The sequence below is a fragment of the Myotis lucifugus genome, unplaced genomic scaffold (genome assembly GCF_000147115.1).
Source record: "Myotis lucifugus unplaced genomic scaffold, Myoluc2.0 scaffold_169, whole genome shotgun sequence".
In the NCBI taxonomy this organism is placed as follows: Eukaryota; Metazoa; Chordata; class Mammalia; order Chiroptera; family Vespertilionidae; genus Myotis; species Myotis lucifugus.
This window is the reverse complement of record NW_005871217.1, coordinates 648,708-668,741: the sequence shown is the minus strand read 5'-3', so window position 1 is coordinate 668,741 and position 20,034 is coordinate 648,708. Positions and strand designations below refer to the sequence as shown.

General features: G+C 41.4%; 1 pseudogene; it reads right to left on the bottom strand.

Moving 5' to 3' along the window:
* Window positions 1–11,161: 11,161 nt before the first annotated feature.
* On the bottom strand, window positions 11,162–11,616 carry LOC102417945 (annotated as a pseudogene).
* Window positions 11,617–20,034: the final 8,418 nt, after the last annotated feature.

Sequence of the window (20,034 nt, the reverse complement as noted above, 5' to 3'; positions counted from 1 at the left end):
AGGAAGCCAGTGATACTGGATAGGGACAAACCTGTAAGTCTTCTGTGACTGCTGTCACAGAGGTGAGAAGGAAAACATTTCATGAAGGAAATTGTGATAAACTGTCCTAAATCCTGATGAAATCAGGAATTAGAAATCAGCAAGGCAGCCATTGGATTTGACAACATGGAGTTCACTTACCATACTGACAAGAAACGTTTCTGTTGAGTTATGAGGACAGAAGCCCCATTTGGATGGGCTAATGAGTAAAGAAAAGTCAAGAGGCAGTAGCAATAAAGAAAAATATAGACCGCCATTTTGAGAAGTGTGTCTGTGAAGGAGAATAGAGAGATTCATTCTGTAAATAGTTACTGAATGACTAATATAGGCTAGGCATTGTTCTAGGCTCTGGGGATCTACTAGTATCTGTGAACAAGACAGGTTAGGACATGCCTTAATGAGGAAAACTATCTGGATAAGGACTCAAAGGAGGATTTTTAAGGTTGGAGAAACTAGAGTATGTTAATAATCTAGTTGAAAGGGAAATACTATTATGCAATGGAGGAGATAAGCCAAGGAGAGAAGTCCTTGAAAAGGCAAAAGATAACCATAGGCTCAGAAAATAAATATGCCCCGTACCTCCTTGTGCTAATTACTTGATGATGATCTCCAAACAAATGGTGAAGCAAAGTTAAGAATTGATTTCCAGTTTTAAAATGATGATTTTTCAACATTTTGTTGTGTGTTTTTTAAACATACAGAAAAATTATAAGAATTATACCATGAACACTGATACATTCTATAATTAATATTTAGCTATATTTGTTTTATCACATATACATCCATCAACCCATATTACTTTTTGATGCATTTCACAGTAAGAAACATCAATATGCTAAGCACTTTAGTATACATAAAGGACAATAATTTTAGCATGTGTTTATAAGTCCTTTCCTTTCATAATCCCATTGAAACAACTGAAGAACTATAAAAATAAGAAAAAGCATGTATTTTTTGCAGCGTTATTCACCATAGCCAAGTTTTGGAAGTAGCCCAAGTGCCCATCAGTAGATGAGTGGGTAAAAAAGCCATGGTACATTTATACAATGTAATACTACTGAGCTGTTAAAAAGAAAGAAATCTTACCCTTTGCAACAACATGGATGGACCTGGAGAGCATTATGCTTCGTGAAATAAGCCAGATATATGTGGAATCTAATGAACAAAATTAATAAACAAAAAAAACAGATTCATAAATAGAGAACAGGCTGACAGCTGTTGGGGGAGGGGGTCCCAGGTTCGGGGTGTTGGAGGGATAGAGCAAAAACGAAAAAAAGAGAGAAAAAAACTCATGGACACAGACAACAGTGTGGTGATTGCCAGGGAGAGGAGTGTGCAGGGAGGAAGAGGATACAGGGGGGATAAATGGTGATGGACAGACACTTGGCTTGGGGTGGTGAAAACTTAACACAGTGTACAGATAATGCGTTGTAGAATTGTGCACCTGAAACCTGTATAATTTTGTTGACCAGTGTCACCCTCATGAATTCAATAAACAAGGAAAAAATAAGTCAGAAACGTTTTTCAAACATCCACAAGAGTAGCCTACAATTCACCTCAGACAAACTAGGCGCTCATCTAAAAAGTAAGAGGGCTATTCCCCAAAGAGCTTTTGGAAATATCCAAAGTCAGCAGTGGGACCTGGGAACACCGGAATGCCACAAGAGGGATACCAAGGAGAAAACCAAAGGCCTGGTTAACTGTCCCAGCATCCCACTTGTGGGACAACTGGTTGAAGTCTGACCCAACAGCCTTCATTTGCTGAAAATGGTGAGCAAAGCGAGAGGCATCACCATAGCAAGATTCTACAAAAGGTAATTAGAGAAGGGGTGTTGTGCCCCCAATATATAGGCTGTCCCAATAAGCATTGGGGCATCAGGAACTTTCCTTGTTGTACTGTGGGCTCCCTATTTCCCATGAGCAATTAGACCTTTGACTAACACAGGAACTCCAAATCTCAGACAACAGGAGCCTGAGGCAAAAGTGAATGAAAGGTCACCTAGGAAGAAAATTCAAGTCATGAGAGATAGCGGGAACTGTAAATCATTGTGCTATCACATGGGATAGTTGGGAGGGGAGAGGGAGGGAACTGATCATTTGACAAAACAGTTAATCTCTCTGACAATTAACTACCTTTTGGTTCCTCATTCCATAGTCTTCAGGTCCCAATTGAATTCCCCCAATATAGCGAAATAAATCGACAGAAAACATAAACTCTCTCTTCTACCCTTTGTCTAGGACACCAGCTCAGAGAGAATCTATCTCTAATGTCAGTAATAGACAAAGATGCCCCCCCCCCCCAGAATGAACAGTCAAAAACAAGTTATGAGCTTGTGAAAAGACTAAAACATTTAAGAAAGGCGACCATTCTTAGGGAATGTTTATCTTTAAAATATTCTCGTTGACATTTGAGAGGACATTCCATCTTTGAAGAGGGATAATCCAAGCTTGCCTTCAGATGAAAAACATTATTATCAAATTTAAAAATACGATGGAGACAGTGAACAAGACATTAGATATTGCTGTAAACCAAGTCAGTTATTGAGAATAAAGGTTTAAAACATTCTTCTGTAATCTAAAAAATAAGAAGAGGATGATAGTGACTCCAAAGAAAAACAACATGAAATAATTTCACGAGTAAGGAAAGAAATTGTGTAAGAATCCAGAAAGCAAAAAAGCAGATTAACTACAAAGGGGGGGATAATCAGGTCCCTCTCAGATTTGTCTTCCACGCCACAAAATGTGACAAGACATTTGAGCAGTATCTATAGAGTTTTAGGGGAAACCAAGGTTGTGATCCAAGAATTCTACATCCTACCAAGCTATCACTCATGTATGAAGGCAGGAAAAAAGAAGACATTTCCAGATATGCAGAGACTCAGATGGTATATCTTTTATTTTTATTTCCTCTCTGCCCAATCTTGCTCCCCTGTGGCCCCAAACACCTGACCACAGCTCTTTGGACCAGTGCTGGGCACATACCCCAAACTAAAGTCAATCAGGTTATTCCAAGAACTGGAAATGGGACTCTGAGAGACTGGTCCAGAAAATAGCTCTAGGCCAGCCATGGGCAAACTACGGCCTGCGGGCGAATCCTGCCCGTTTGAAATGAATAAAACTAAAAAAAAAAAAAAAGACCGTACCCTTTTATGTAATGATGTTTACTTTGAATTTATATTAGTTCACACAAACACTCCATCCATGCTTTTGTTCCGGCCCTCCGGTCCAGTTTAAGAACCCATTGTGGCCCTCGAGTCAAAAAGTTTGCCCACCCCTGCTCTAGGCATTTAAATAGCGAGGTCATGCAGAAGTCACGTGGAGTCAGGTTGGGAGTCACCAGCATTGTAAACCTGCAAACTGAAATTACCGAGAGGGGGGGAAGGGATGGGGAAGAAAAGGAAACAAAAGAAATTATGGTGGAGCAGTGAGGCTCTGAGAGAGAGGAAGAAGCTGGTTTGCACAAAGAAGAAAGAGAATGGAGTGTATCCAGAGAGAGAAGGAAAGAGAAACAATAACTTATTTTCCTGTCCTTGGTTATTTAAAGAAGCTGCCTGTTGCTTTTGTTTTAAAAAAAAATCCATTTTTTTTTGTCATTTTGTGTTTTATTTCTTTGTTAGTTAATTTTTTTATTGCAAATAACAGAAACAAACTAAGATTAGTTTATCTAAGAAAGAGAGTGCTTTACAAAGATACAACAGTAGCTTGAAAATTCCCAAGGCAGGAAGAAACTGGGCCTTGTGAAGGAATCAAAGTCTCTAAACACCCAGGCAGTCCTCTCTCTCCATATCTAATCTCTGTTTCTCAATACATATTTGCTTCATTCCTTTCTCTCTTACTGCCCATCGATTCTTGCTGCTTCCTGGTCCACAGGGTGAGAAATGATTACCAGCAGCTGCAGAGTTTTCATCTCCACTGTTTAAGAGAACTGTCAAACTGAGACTGGAAAGAGTCTCAACTCCAAGAGCTGCAGGGAAAGGGCTTCTGTTTGGATCAGATGACCACTCCCAGTCCAATTATCTGTGGCTAGAGAACAGAGGCATGTTTACAAACTTGGTGTCTGGAAGACCACACCTGTGTGTCCAGGGTGGTTCCCACGGTCCTCCTAAGAGGTGTCTACTATTGATTATTTTAATTACAAAAATAAGTACATTGGACAATAAAAAATGTTGGTGAGGATGTGGGGAAATCAGAGCCCTCATAAGGGGGAATGTGAATGTTGCAACTGCTTTGAAATCAGTTTGGCAATTCCTCAAATAGTGAAACATAAAGTTACCATATGACCCAGCAATTCCACTCCTAGATGTATACTCAAAAGAATTGGAAACACATGTCCACATAAATGCTTGTACACAAATGTTCATAGCACCGTTATTCATAACAGCCCCAAAGTGGCGACAACTCAAATGTTCGTCAGTTTGAATACATAACCAAAATGTGATGTCTCCATACAATTGAATATTATTCAGCCATAAAAAAGAATGAAGTATTGACACATGCTACAACATGGATAAATCTTGAAAACTGCTAAGTAAAAGAAGCCAATATAAAAAGCCACATATTGTGTCATCTCATTTATATGAGATGCTCAGAAGAGGCAAATCTATAGAGACAAGAAGCAGCTGCCAGGGGCTGGAGGAGGAAGAACGGGGAATGACTGCTAAGAGGCATGGAGATACTTATGGGATGAAAAAAATATTCTAGAACATTCAATAGCTAGGTATTGGTGATGGTTGTACAACTTTGTGAATACACCAAACACCAATGAATTGTACACTTTAAAGGGGTGAAATATTTGGCATGTGAATAATATCTCAATAAAATAATTACAAGAGAAAAAATTAATAAAAGAGACCTTTAAAAACAATACATGCTATTCTAAAAAAAATCTAAACAATAAAAAACTCCATAAAGTAAAAAAATGGAAGTAGTTTTCTGATCACCTCTAAGGAGTAACCATTGTTTTGTTTTGTTTTTTAAATATATTTTATTGATTTTTTACAGAGAGGAAAGGAGAGGGATAGAGAGTTAGAAACATCAATCAGCTGCCCCCTGCACACTCCCCACTGGGGATGTGTCCACAACCAAGGTACATGCCCTTGTCCGGAATCGAACCTGGGATCCTTGAGTCTGCAGGCTGACGCTCTATCCACTGAGCCAAACCAATGGGGACAGGAGTAACCATTGTTAATTGATTGCTGTATGTTCTTCCAGACCCTTTTTATGCATATAAAATGTATATTCACTCTCTAGAAATAGACTTGGTGAGTTTTCTTTTCACAAAGATCAAATAGATGGGATCATACGATATGCTGATTTGAAATTTTCTCTGAACCTCGCACCAGTGCTCTATTGTGTTAACCAGAGCCTGTACTCAGTGTTGGGGGGTGGGGCGATCAGGGTGTTTCAACTTGCTCCTGGACAGGATGCATTTATAGGTGGTCTTCTATAAGGTATAGTCCTATACAGAGGGTAGGAGAAGTCCTTGCTTTCCAAGAGCCCTTGCCTCTGCAACCCAAGGACTTCTCACACAGCTGCCCTTGTTTTGTCCTTCAAAGTAATCGCCTTGGCTCTCTTTTGTTGCCAGTTTATATTATCTCTAAGCTTCCAACACTCACCCTCCCAGAGGCCTTCACCTTTTGCAGCATTTTATTTTGCCTGCTTGTGTGATTCAAGGTTTGGTTTCCTTTGTCTTTCCAGTCACATTTGTCTTCCTTCTTTCACAGATTCCTCATAATTCTGGATCTACTGGACTCGCCTCTTCTAGTTTGGTTTTACTATATTTATTTCTTTTAAAATATATCATATCTGTCATTTTCAAATATTTAGAGTAGGAGCAGGATGCTGGAGCATGTACTCAGTTCTCTGCTCTCCTCCATACTGCTTTGTGACTTGCCTTTTTCATTCAGCAGTAAATGAGGTATTGGTTAGGGTCTCTTAATTGCAAGCAATGAAAACCTGATTTATTCTAGTGAAAGGAATTTATTGGAAGAAGAATGATATAACTCATAGAATCAAAGAAAAAACTGAACAACAGAACCTCAGAAATGACAAGAGCCAGGCCAACTTCTAAGATCTAGGTAGTCAGTTGGACAGGATGCCATTGTTGAGATATTTTCCAGCAATATTTTCCTATCTTTGTGTTATTACACTAAAAAACCCCTCATAGTGCCCTGGCTGGTTTTGCTCAATGGTTAGAGCATTGACCCTGAGGACTGAAGAGTCCCAGAATCGATTCTGGTCAAGGGCACGTACCACGGTTGCAGGTCAATCCCCGGCCCTGGTCAGGGCATGTGCGGGAGGCAATCAATCGATGTGTCTCTCTCACATTGATGTTTCTCTCTCTCTGTCTCTTCCTCTCCCTTCCACTCTCTCCAAAAATCAATTGGAAAATATCCTCAGGTGAGGATTAACAACAAAAAAGTAACAAACCAACCAACCACCAAATAAACAAAAAACCCCTCATGGATACTGACAACAGTATGGCGATTACTAGAGGGAAAGGGGATGGGGGAGGTAGAAGAGAGTAAAGGGTGTGTAAATGGTGGTGGAAGGAGACTTGACTTAGGGTGGTGAACTCACAATACAGTGTACAGATGATGTATTATAGAATTGTACACTTGTTTCATATATAATTTTATTAACCAATGTCACCCCAATAAATTCAATAAAAAGTAAAAAACATGTACATATGCATACATATGTATAACATATAAAACAAGGATATACAAGTGGAAATCTTCATTTCTACAACCAGTCAGGAGGCTATGACTGGTATATATGATTTCCCTCCCCCACTGCCCATTCTAAATTCTGAGCCCTTGGTGGTCCTACCTATATGGAGTTGCTTTAGTCTTCTACTACCTTTTACTTCCGGACATGGTAGTAGCAGGAAGTGCCCCAGAAAATCCTCTGGTGCCATCCATACTCATCCCTGCCCCATTGGGCAGTAGCAGCTGTATTTCCCCTTGATAGATTCCATCATCCCAGCCTATTCAGTAATTCTCTCCCTTTTTCTGGCCTAACTCCCCAATGGCATGGGAAGCTTGAAATGACCAGGTGGCTGTTGTCAAATAATACCTCCGGGGAAACATTCCTCTCTTCAGTATTAAAACCTCTAAACTGAGAGAGTTCATTCTCAGAGACAGGAAGCAAAACCTTTACAAGTGATTCATTGTGTGTAATTGTGAGACGAATCACTCCTCTTTCCATCCCTTGATTCCTGGATCCATATGTTCTAGCTATGAGATAAAAGCACCACATATTTATCAGTTAGTGTAGAACGGTACCCCAACCTAAAAAGGTGTTGCCTCCCAACTGGTGCTACTACTGCCCTTCCCATTCTATAAGGCTAGTTGCTTTTGGGTGATGGGATATGTGGTAAAACCAATGAACATCAGGTCATTGCATGACTGTTCCTGCTGTAAGATGAGCTCCTTGGTTGGAACAGTGTTCTATGGAATATCATAATATTGAATGAGGTATTCAATAAGCTCATGGATAGTGAGATTTTCAGAAGCATGGTGGGCAAGGAAGGTAAATCCATTTCCAGAATAATTAGACATTACAGAGATAATAAGTCATTCCTGCTCCACAGGGAAGGGGTATAGTATAATCTATATGCCACTGTGTAGCTGGATTGTTCTCTTGAGCCATAATCCCTCATCAGAAGCTCATGACAAGCAATCAGGTTTAACAAAATAGTCACTTGGCCAAGACCAATTCAGCTTTATGAGGGGAAGTTGGTCCTTTGTTCATGAGTCTGTTGAGCAACCCTGCGTGGCTGGAAAGGAAGTTTGACTGGTATTCATAAGATAGGTCATCTTGTCCACCTTATTACTTAGAGCCTCTTCTGCAGTTCGGGCCTTTGGTGAGTTTTCTCAAGTTATATAAACAGTCCCAAACTCGGGTCATTTTGAGAGTTCTGTGTATGCGTCTTCCCCAGATCTCTATGCCATTGTACCTCCAATATTGTTCCTTTCCAGTTCCCAACTCTCCAACCAACCATTAGGAATTGAATTGCTTAGATTAGTGTAGATCCACGCTTCTGGCTCTCTCCTTTCTGGCAAAGTGCACTATCAGTTTTATTGCTTAAATTTCTGCCCAATGCTAAGATGAATCTTCACCATTGTCCTTCCTTTGTGGAAATGTAACACTGTAGCAGTTTACTTCTAGCTGGTGACAGCAAACATGTCATGGAACAATCAGTAAACTAGACCAAATAGTTTTTCTTTATTCCTCTACTAGAGGCCCAGTGCACGAATTCGTGCATGGATGGGGTCTGGCCCTCCTGCCCTGATGGGATCGGGGGCAGGGCTGGCCAGGGGGAGGGGCTACTGGCGGTTGGCCTGCTGGGCCCACCCCCTGGTTGAACTCTCGGTTGAGGGAACAACTTGCATATTAGCCTTTTATTAAATGGGATAATTTGGCCATAGGTAATGCATCATGAGCCCATAGGTATGGGATGCAGGGAATGTGAACTACCTGTTCATGCATCTTTCTTGTGCCTCCAGGATCTCTTTGACTGCAATCTTGTATTTACTTCCCTTTCATTACAGAATACTTGTGGGAACAACATATTTTATTGCTTGGTAGATAAGAAATAAAAATGAATGATAAGCAGCTAAGGCTGTGTGCCTAAGGGTGTTGTATGCCTATAGTCAGGCATTCAGTCTCCACCAGAGCAAAGCAAGATTTGCTACTCAAAAGGAGATCAGTGCTTGATAAAGGGGTGCAGATTTATTTCAAACCCCTAAAAATCTCCGTTGTGAGTACCCTATCAGGGCCTTCCATAAGATCCCTTCCCATTGCAGATTAAACTATTTGCTCCAAGAAGGAGATAGGGGAAGAGTCTGGAAGGATTTTGGATTTTGCAATAGCTGCTATTCCCCTCCCCCAGTCAGTACCCCAGCCTGGGGTGGGGGATTCCTGGAAGAAAATGCAGCAAGAAGTTGAGAATGTCCCTGTCACTACAGTGCCCAGGAAATCCATACTCTCATGATAACTCACACCAGCAATTGCCCCCAGCAATCCATCACAATTTTGAGTTTAAAGTTCTTACTGGTTTCCGTGGCATCTAGCAGAGTCTGCCACAGGGAAGCAAATGCTCAGGTCCCGTGTCTCCCTGAAGCACTCATGTCTCCCCAGGTCATTTGACTTGTGACCTCAGTTCTCTGAAAGGTTCATGGAAAGTCCTTAATTTGCATTCTGTCCAGCTTTTTTCTCACTAGGGCAGGAGTGACAGCTTCCTAGCTCTCTACCTCTCCAAGTTCTTTGGACACTGAAATTTGAATTTCATATAATTTTCACATGTCACAAAATATTATTCTTCTGATGACTTTTTCATCCCTTTAAAAATATAAAGGCCATTGTTAGCTCACAAGCTGTACAAAAGCAGGCAGCAGGCTGGATTTGGCCCACTCATGGTAGTATGCCAACCCTTGACCTAAGGGATTTAGTGCTAGTTCATGGGTGGTCATGTCTTATGGGGAAAGGTCTGCTGAGGTCTCCCAAGAAACATTTCCTCACTCTGAGAGACACATAGAAAAGACAGTTTAGAGTCTTCATTGCAATGTTGCATGTCTGAACATGATACACAGAACTTCAGCAGCCACCTTGCAACTCTGTGGGGACTAGCCTGAAGATAAAGCTAGGAGGCGGAGGGTGGCAAAGCAGAAAAATGAAGAGAATCTGGTGTCTTATTGACATTGTTTAGCACCTAAGTTAATAAACACTGGAGCCATCCTACCTCAGAACTTTTTTATATGAGATAATATAATTTCTTATCTTTAATTATTATTTCTTATCAAGTTATAGTTTCTGTTAGGCATTCTAACTAAAACAATGACTCAAACATTTTTTACATTGTCAAAATAAAGCATTCTGCTCATTGATAGACACTGTTAAGAGAATGAAAACACAGCCACAGAATGGAAGCAAATATTTGCAAATCATGTATTTGATAAAGAACTTAATCCAGAACTACAGGGAGCTCTCAAAACTCAATAATAAAAAACAAACACAATTAAAATAAAATACAGGTAAAATATTTGAGCAGACAGTTTACCACAGAAGATATATGGATGGCAATAAGCACATAAAAAGATGCTAACATCATTAATCATTAGGGAAATGCAAATTTAAGCTATAATGAGATACCACTACTCCCTTGTTTAAATGACTAAAATTAAAAGGTGAATCAAACCAGTTGTTGGAGAATATGGAGGAACTGGAACCCTCATACCCTGCCGGTGGAATATAAAATGATACAGTCACTATGGAAAACAGAGTTACCATATGACCCAGCAACCCCTCCTCTGGGTATCTACCCAAAATATTTGAAAAGATTTATTCTCAAAGATATACAAACCCCTATGTTCAATGCAGCCTTATTCACAGTGGCCTAGACATGGAAACAACCAAAGTGTCCCTCGATAGATGATTAGATAGAAGTGTGGTACAGATACCATGGAATACTACTCGGCCATAGTAAAGATGAAACACTACCATTTGTGACAACATGGATGGATCTTGAGAATATCATGCTAAGTGAAATAGGTCCTACAGAAAAATCAAGAACCATAAGATTTTACTTATATATGGGACATGAAAACAACAAATGAACTAATAAGAAAAACAAACAAACAATAACTCATAGACACAGATAACAGTGTGGTGGTTACAAGAGGGAAGGGGGGGCGGGTGTAGTGAGGTAGTAAAGGGCAAAAGGGGCCAAATGTATAGCAACAGAAGATTTGATTTTGGGTGGTGGGCACACTATGCAATACAGATGATGTGTCATAGAATTATACACTTGAAACCTATATAATTGTATTAACCAATGTCACTCCAATATATTTAATTTTAAAAACATTAACTATATATCTGCCATATGATTGAACCATTCTTCTAGGGATTTACCCAAGAGAAATAAAAGTATTTTTTCACACAAAGACTTGTACAAGAATGTTTATAGCCTTTTTTCCCCCAGTTTCCAAAGGCTTTATTTTGAATAAGCTTTAGAAAAGAAAGATGGATCCTATTGCTTCCAGGTCAATGGAATGAAGAGCTGTGTCCAGGGACACATCCAAGCAGAGCTGAAAGTAACTGGTGATTTGTATACTTCTTAGTCATAGGTCCAGTCAAAAGCACAAGACTTGTAGTCAATCAATTCTTCAAGCTTAAACCATAGGCTGATTTCTTTCTCAGTGCTTTATACTCAATGACTGCTGTGAATGATGTTCCCACCAACTTGAATGCAAAAGTCTTCCTGGTGCCTGGTTTAGAATCTGCTGGATTGGCCTCCCCAAAGATCATTCTCCCTGTCTTTACCACATTCAGCCCCTCCCAGACCAAAGCCACCACAGGCCCTGAATTTATGTACCTCACAGCCTGGGGAAGAATGGGCAGTCTTTCAGATCAATGTAGAGCTGCTTCAGGAGTTCTTCGGAGGCCTAAAGAAACTTCATGGCCACGAAATGGAATGCCTTCTCCTTGACGTGGTTGATGATGTTGCCCATCAGGCCATTCTGCATGCCATCCATCCTTGATGGTGACTACAGTGTGCTCCATATTGGCCATGGTCTGAGGAGCCAGCCCAGAGTTGGGGGGACTGAGGAGGTTACCCGGAAAGACCACAAGAGCTGGAAGTCTCCCCTATAGCCACATTTTTTTTTGGCTTTGTTCCCGACTTCCATGCTATTCTGATATCTGTCTGGAATCTTCTTTCTCCCCTCCCTACTCTGGCTTGGGAATTGTGATTTCTTTCAACACTGATTTTTTCTCTTTGGTCAGATAAAAATATATTCTTCCATAACAAAGATTTAGTATGTAGCATCCTCTCACATTTAACAGACACAAATATTTGTATCTATAGAATCCTACATACATAATTACCTATATATGCTATGTATTCTGAGTGTTGTTGTTTTTTAAGAATCTAAGCCTGAGTAGATGGTGATGCCATTAATAGAAATTAAGAGTACAGAAAAAGCAACAGGTTTGGGGAGTTCCCTACTGATAGCCCCAAGAACACTGAAGATACTGTCTCTTTACACGATGGGTCAGAATTCACATGTTAAAGAGAAATAAGTTTTAATTGACAGAAAACTCAATGTGGGTCAACACTGAGATGTAGTTGCCAAAACTAAGTGTAAGGTTATAGCCACTATATTTTTAATAGTCTCAAACTAGAAACAACCCAAAGGCATATCAATAGGCAATCGGATAAACAAATTGTGATAAAGCCATACAATGGAATTCTACTCCGCAATAAAAATGAATGAACTACTGATACAACAGCATGGATGAATCTCAAAATAAAGTATGCTGAGTAAAAAGCCAGACCAGAAAAAAAAGACTAGGTACTGCATGACTACATTTATGTAAAGGTCAGAAAGTGCAAACTAAGCTATAGTGATAGAAAGTAGAGCAGTGGTTGTGTGGGGGTGTGAGCAAAGGGGCAAGGGTGGTGGGAGGGGTTAAAAAGAATCATAGGGAAATTTTGAGTGGTGATGGATATATTCATTACATTGATTGTGGTGATAGTTTCATTTATTATATTCCTATGTGGTATATAGAGTTCATTGAAACATCATATGTGCACTCTAAATATGTACAGTTTAATACATATTAGTTACATCTCAGTAAAACCCTTAAAATAAAAAATCTGCTTACACAAGGTTAGATGGGTTTTCTTTCACTTTTAGCTAAAATTTTTAACTGGTATGGCCATCACATTTAGGCAAATTATGCCTAAATGATACATTTAACTAATCTCCAATATACTTGCACAATGGTGGAAGGAAAACCAGATAATTGAAAATAAAACTAGCATTTAGAAAAAGGAAACCAGCACACAGCAGTCATTACCAGTCCAGCCTCTAGCGGGGTAGCAAAGATTCCCTTCCCTGCTAATAGAGTGCATTTCTTGATCAACCAATCTGCTCTCACTTCTGGGTCTATCTTGGGAGAATTTCTCTGGCTTGTTGTCCCCTTAGAACCATAGAAAATGGTTATTGGGAAAAATTCTTTTTCTGTATCATTTTAGTGACCCACTTCTTGTTGGCAGGTTCAGTATTTCTGAAAATATGTTTTGTATTCCACCTGAATTAGAATCACCTTTTTAAAATGCAGACTCCTGGGCCTTATCCCTGAAGTACTGAATCAGAATTACTGAGAGCAGGGTTAGGAATCTACATTTTACCAAACATTCTAGGTGATTCTTAGGTATTCTGCAGTTAAGAAACATTGGATTAAGTCTGGAATTGTCACCCTCATGTCATACAAAGAAAAGTCTAATTTAGGTTTCAATATTATTTCTTTTCATATTGATAATGTCTTCGAGACTGTCATAAATGAATGTTTCTCAAGCTAGGATTCATGGCCTGTGAGGGGTCCAAACTTGTTTTCTCGGTTGTCCATAAATTCTTTATAAAATATTTTAATTTTGTATTTTTCTTTTGATGGTAATCTAAATACAATTATAATTCTAGATTTGGATGATTGCCTTATAGTCAAGTACAGTTCATAATGTTAGTGTCCACGTTACCACTGCTTTTTGTAGTAAAGTTGATACCAAGGCATATTATTTCGGTTGTCAGGTGTATACCAGTGTCTATGCCCCCTCTGTCCCTAGCAAGTGATGTATTAGCATGTCCCAGCCCTTGTCTCAAAGTGTAGATATAGGAGCTCCTCTCTGACACCAGTAGATATCCGGAGTGACCTGAAAGCAATCCTTCAAGTGCCATAGCTAAGGGTCCTCAGACATGAGCTAGATGATTGTGGTACAAGGTCTCAGGGCACAGACAGGATCTTATTTCCATTCCTGTGATAGGAGGGCAGTGAGAAGGTGAGGTCCTGGGTTACAGGCAGAACAATTGTTCGCTCATGTAGATGTTTAGGTGGCAAGATCTCAAAGCACAAATTCATGGGACAGATACCCTTGAGACTTAGCCCCTGGCCATGGCTCTGGGCTCTGGTCCAAATCAGTGTTTCTCATGGCAATATTGATCCATTGACCTGGCCCTTCTCAGGCCATTGACCATCTGTGTAACTATACCCAGTGGTTGGGCTCTATTACATTGAAAGACAGGTAAATGTTTCCATTTTCTCAAGGTCTCGGCCTACCCCTAAGAAAGACTTCTTACTACAACGTGTGTGTCAAAATTTGAGATTTCATACTTTACTACACTATGCTCCCAGTAAAAACAAAAATTTGGAAAACAATAAAGAATTTTTTAAAAATTGCTCCTTCTCAAGGAAGACTCATTTCCTATCCCACAGCCATCTCCCAGAGAAAAAAGAATGCATCATTTTCTAGAACTGGTCTAAAAAATTCCTACGTGGTAGTTTCAGGGTTGACTTAATCAGTAATCAGATGACATCATCAAAGCACAGGGGCTTCTTCTTCTTCTTCTTCTTCTTCTTCTTCTTCTTCTTCTTCTTCTTCTTCTTCTTCTTCTTCCCCTCCTCCTCCTCCTCCTCCTCCTCCTCCTCCTCCTCCTCCTCCTCCTCCTCCTCCTCCTCCTCCTCCTCCTTGCCTTCATCTACTGACAACAGATCTTTCTTCCTGGTTGCAAGGTGACTGTAGCAGCTCCAACACTGCATGAAGACGCAGCAACATCCTGTTAAGAAGAGGGGAGTTTCCGCCTATACATCTCCATTCATTACTGAGGAAAACAATCCCAAAAGTCCCCAGTAGACTTCCCCTCAGGTCCTAGGACTGGGTCACATACCCATACCTAAACCAATCACTGGCAGGAGAATAAGCCCATCAATGATTGGCATTGACTATTCAAGATTCCACCACTACCTCGACACAGGACTGGGGTAGGGCCCCTTCCCTAAGTCCATGACCACTTCAGGACCATGCCAGGAAGGAAAAAGGGGGAGAAATGGATTTGGGAAAACAAGTAGTATTGTCTTCTTTACCCACCTACCTCCAGATTCCCCACATTTGGACAGTTCAGTTTAAAAGGTGCTGCACAGGATTCCCCAGGGCTGTGAGTGAGTGGGCAGCTTGATGGGTGACTGTCTCCATCTTCCCACTCAAATTCACTACCCACATCTCTCACTCTCTGATGGTTTAAGTGCTGTTTCCCTCAATGTCATACAAAGCTGAATCTCTCAAAGGATTTGTTCTTACCTTTTCTTCTGGGTGTGGAGAAATCGTTCCCTGTCTACAATAGGTTATGTGGGGGTATTTTCCCTAACCAATTCCTTTATAAGTAATGTTATTTTGGTAGATCACTTTATCTGGACTTCTCCTATTTTCTAACTAGACTTTATACACAGTGAGGGACTTAAGTTTCCTTAGCACATGTTGGGGGCGGGGGGGGGGATAGCAGACTAGTGATGGCTCACAGGGCAGGTCCAAATTTCACAGCAACATCTGGGCATCTTATCCTGTCTTTTTCCTTTTTTTCATGGTGCAAAGCAGTACTGGTTAGCTTACCAGCCACTACTAAGGATACTAAGGGTAGTTGAACACTGAGTGAATTTCCCTCTAGTCTTTCCTACCTCACTCATTCTGAATCAGAGATCAGTGAGCCAAGTGTATTCCAAATACCAAGAAGCAGTGGCAAAACCTATTGCATTAATTCATCCTGATGACATTCATTCATCTTGGTGGCATTTCTTTTTTTAAAAATATATTTTTATTGATTTCAAACAGGAAGGGAGAGGGAGAGAGAGACACATCAATGATGACAGAGAATCATTGATTGGCTGCCTCCTGCATGCCCCACACTGGGGATTGAGCCTGCAACCTGGGCATGTGCCCTGACTGGGAATTGAACCGTGACCTCTTGGTTCATAGGTTGATGCTCAACCACTGAACCACGCTGGCTGGGCCATCTTGGTGGCAATTCTGATGTGTGCCAAGAATGCCTTATATTGGTTGCACTGCCTTTTCTGATCAGGCCTGAGCATTCCAAATATCTATAATAATAAAAGCGTAATATGCTAATTAGACTGGATGTCCTTCCGAACAACCTTCTAGATAAAGCCAGGGCTGCGAGGGAAGCCTGGGTCCCGAGTGCCAGAGGGAAGCTGGTGCCAGCAGCCGGGGGAAGGAAGGCCTACTCTTACACGAATTTCATGCATTGGGCCTCTAGTATTTAATAAAAGTCAGCTAAACCCCTCTGGTTGTGGGTCTACCCAGGGACAAAGGTTCAGTCCTGAACTTCTAATCAATGTACCGTTGTCAGCAAATGTAAAACTAGGAGAGAGTTCATAGGCTGAGAATTTTAGAGCAGAAATCCCCTAGAGTTGTTAGTCATATACTTCATATCTTTGGAATTAAATGGCTGCAATCAGAAAGTATACTGTGGTGCTGGATTTTGTCCTCAGGTATGTTCAGGTACATCCCTTTAAGGGATCAAAAGCAATGATTTGTTGAAAAAAGTACCCTAACTCTCTCCCTTCACCTACTACCACCATCCACTTGCTCACAGATCACCTAATTATCATGCCTGGGTCTCTAGACACGGAAGTTATATTCTGAGGACAACACCTATTGCTTTCTCTGCCTTATACAGGGCACTGAAGCTCCCAATACAGCCCCACCTCCAACCATTAGGCAGTTCTCCTCCCCTCAAATCTTGCAGCAAAATATTAAGGCCCTGAGGGAAAGAGCCCTTTTTTCTTTCTTTGACCATTTTCTTCAGTTCAGAGTCCTCTACTCTGTCCCCAAATGAGGTAGCAATGACTAATTGGTGCCACGTGATACCAAGTAGCCCCCAACCGTCAGCCTGGGTTGGGTCTTCTGCTACTCTTTTTGGGTGTGCATTTGAACCCACTTCCTCTGGTTAGGGACTTCCCCATCTCATGATTCTTGGAAGGAGGCAGAGCCTGCCTACCTCTACAGACTTAAGAACGCCACATTTAGCCTCTCTCCCAGGGTGTTGGCACATAACCTAGACCAGTCAGTCATCCTAGACTTTGTCTTAGGCATTAGAGACAAAGAATCAGGGATCCAGGCAGACTGTCTCAGGCAGCACTACCATTCACAGCAAGACAGAGGTGTCTGCAGGGCGACAGTGATGAAAGCTGCAGATGGAGTGCTCAGAGGAGCTGCAGTGGGTTCCTCACCAGACCAGTTCTGCAGCGTGGTTTGAGTTTTGTTCCTACCTGCAAACCTGCCTCTCCAGCCCTCCTGCTGATTCTGGGACCTGCCCAATATCCTTTTAATGAGTTATTTTTCTGCCTAAATCATCCAGAGTTCAATTCTGTTGCTTGCATGGAGGATCTGGACTGCTACACAGCTATACCTCCTTCAGGAATGTGTCCTACTTCTCAGAAGTCCCAAAGGGCTTTCTTTGTCTGCAGGGAGAGTTGAAGGGGATTCTTTGTAAATGTCCATTCTGTTATGAATACTAAAATTGGAAACAGCGGTGCTACCCACCATTGTCCCACAGTATCTAGTTTAGTATCAGTGAGCACTTTTGTTCTGAGCAATGCTGGAAAGCCCCTTTTAAAGAGAGATTTTACCCTGGCAAGAGACTTTATAATGCTTCTGGAAATAATGAGTTTCATGATGTCCTCTGTATACTAGAGGTGATCTCTGTGAACACATGATTTTGAAATTAGGATTTAAAATGTGCTGTGGCGAGAATTGAATATTCAAATGTAAAAAGTTTCATTGATTAGTAGAGTGTCTCTTTTGAGATGATGCAATACCTGCCTGGTATTGAGTCTGCTGCTCCACTGTGTGCCGGCAGGAAGGCTTTTAATGTTTATCTTGGTACATTGGAAATCTGGTGAGCGATTGGTTCTCTCTCTAAGCTCTGGTACAGAATCTAGCCTTAAAAGTTAAAGCACTAGCAATGCCCTAAAACCTGACCAAAATAGGGCCACCCCTTGCTGAAACTTTGAATTTCAGCCATGTGGATCTGTCTGCCCTCCCCCCTCTGATGACAGCCGGGACTCACCTTGTCCTCTTATCTCCATCTGCTGCGCTCAGTTCAGGAGGGTCAAAAGTGGGCTGCATTAGGTGTTGTGCGGAAACGGTCCACAGAGGCCCTAAGCTTCTGGGGCTTGTGGGGATAGATGAAGAGTGTCTTCATGCCAAGCACGTGTATGTTGGTAAGGGGATTTTGGGGTGATGGAACTATTCTATATCTCCGTCGTGGTGGTGGTGGTTATATGACTCTAGGCTGTGTCTAAACTCATAGGACTAGACACTAATAATAGTAAATTCTATTGTATGTAAATCAATTTAAATTTTTAAAAAGAAAATGAGTGCTGTAATATCTATTTTGCATGTGTGCATTGTGGCTGTGCAGTGGTGCAGCATGCAGGCACGTGACCACAGTGGAGAGCAGTGTCTACAACTATCAAAAAGCACTATGTGCCTGTCAGTTCCCATTTCATTAGCCACCCCAACCATGAAATTCTAAAATGTGTGAGTGACTGCCCATTTTAGGGCCAGAAATTCAAATTTGTAAGGAGGTTACTGGGTGTGGCTTTCTTTCAGGTTCCTGCCCAAGGCTGAAAGAATCTGTTCCCCTTTTGTCTTGAGGTAGTACTCTTTATTCCTAGGCCCTGAAAACTGCCATGTGTGTGCATAATGAAAGCTTAGTAGACTCACTGAATGCTGAGAAATCAAGTTACACTGTACAATCGATAGGGTCCAACTTACTAGTAGTAATAGGACCAACTTCCCCTAAAAGTTTAGTGGGGTGGCTGGCTTGCTACAGTTCTCCTGCTTTGTTGGTGAAGCCCTGGTCTCAATCATCTTCAGCTCCTCCGCCACATGACTCTAGGTTGGCCTTCTATCCCAGCAGTTCTCAACCTTGGTTATAGTTTAGAATCACATGATACCTAGGCCACAACCGCAACTAATTATATAAGAACCTCTGGGGTGTGGGACCCAAACATCAGTATTTATTAAAAACCCCTCAGGTGATGTCTATAATTCTAAAAGGGGGAAAGTTTCTACTTTATAAACAGGCAGGAACACAGGAAGAGGGATGTATTAGTCTTTTCAGGCTGCCATAACAAAATAGCCAGAGTGGCTGGTTTAAACAACAGAAGTGTATTTTCTCACAGTTCTGGAGGCTGAACGTCCAACATTGAGGTGTCTGTAGGCTGGGTTTCCCCCAAGGCCTTTCTCCTTGGCTTGCACATGGATAACCTCTTGCTGCCTCTTCATGGGGTCAGCCTTCTGGACAAACAGGCCTCTGGTGTCTGTGTGTCTTACTTTCTGTTAGGTCTGATCAAATAATTGAATGGATACCCCTCCTCTGGGAACTGACCTTTAGGCCACTTCACAACGGACATTCCCTTTCGCTGAGACCACATTCCACTTGCTAAGACCACATTCCATTTACTAAGACCATTATCTCTCCCCTCGGGATCTTCCCAGGATCCAGACCCGCCCAGAGAATTCCCCGCCTAGAAGAAGCCCGCCTAGAGTCCTTTAAAATCTCTGACTCCCTGTTCCTGGGTGCTGGTATCATATTGGGGCTCAGCCCATCTGGTATCCAGATGACCTAATAAATTTATAATCCCTTACCACTTTGGTCTCGTGCATTCCTCCTTCGGCGACACTAACACTTTCCTCTACTTATAAGGACACTAGTCAGATTGGACTAGAGCCTCTCCTAACAGCCTCATTTTAGTTTAATCTCTTAAAAGTCCCTATCTCCAAATACAGTCACATTCTGAGGGACTGAGGGATAGAGGTTCAATATATGAAGGAGGAGGGACACAATTCAGATCATAACAAAGGAGATCATGGTCCCTCTAATATCCTCAACATTTTTGTTATCTTAACCTATTAGGTTTAATGACCAGCCTCATGGTCTTTTGGGAGTGTGTCTGCCTGCATTAGGGGTAGGAGACTAGAGTTCAAAAGGGCAGTCCAGGTTCCACCTTCGTGAGATCATTCTCCCAATGCCAACCACTGTTCCTCTTAGGACCAACTTTGAGCACTTCTGCTTTGTCTCCAGAAGGCTCTGAAGTGGATCAGAACAGAACATTAATCAACTTAACTCC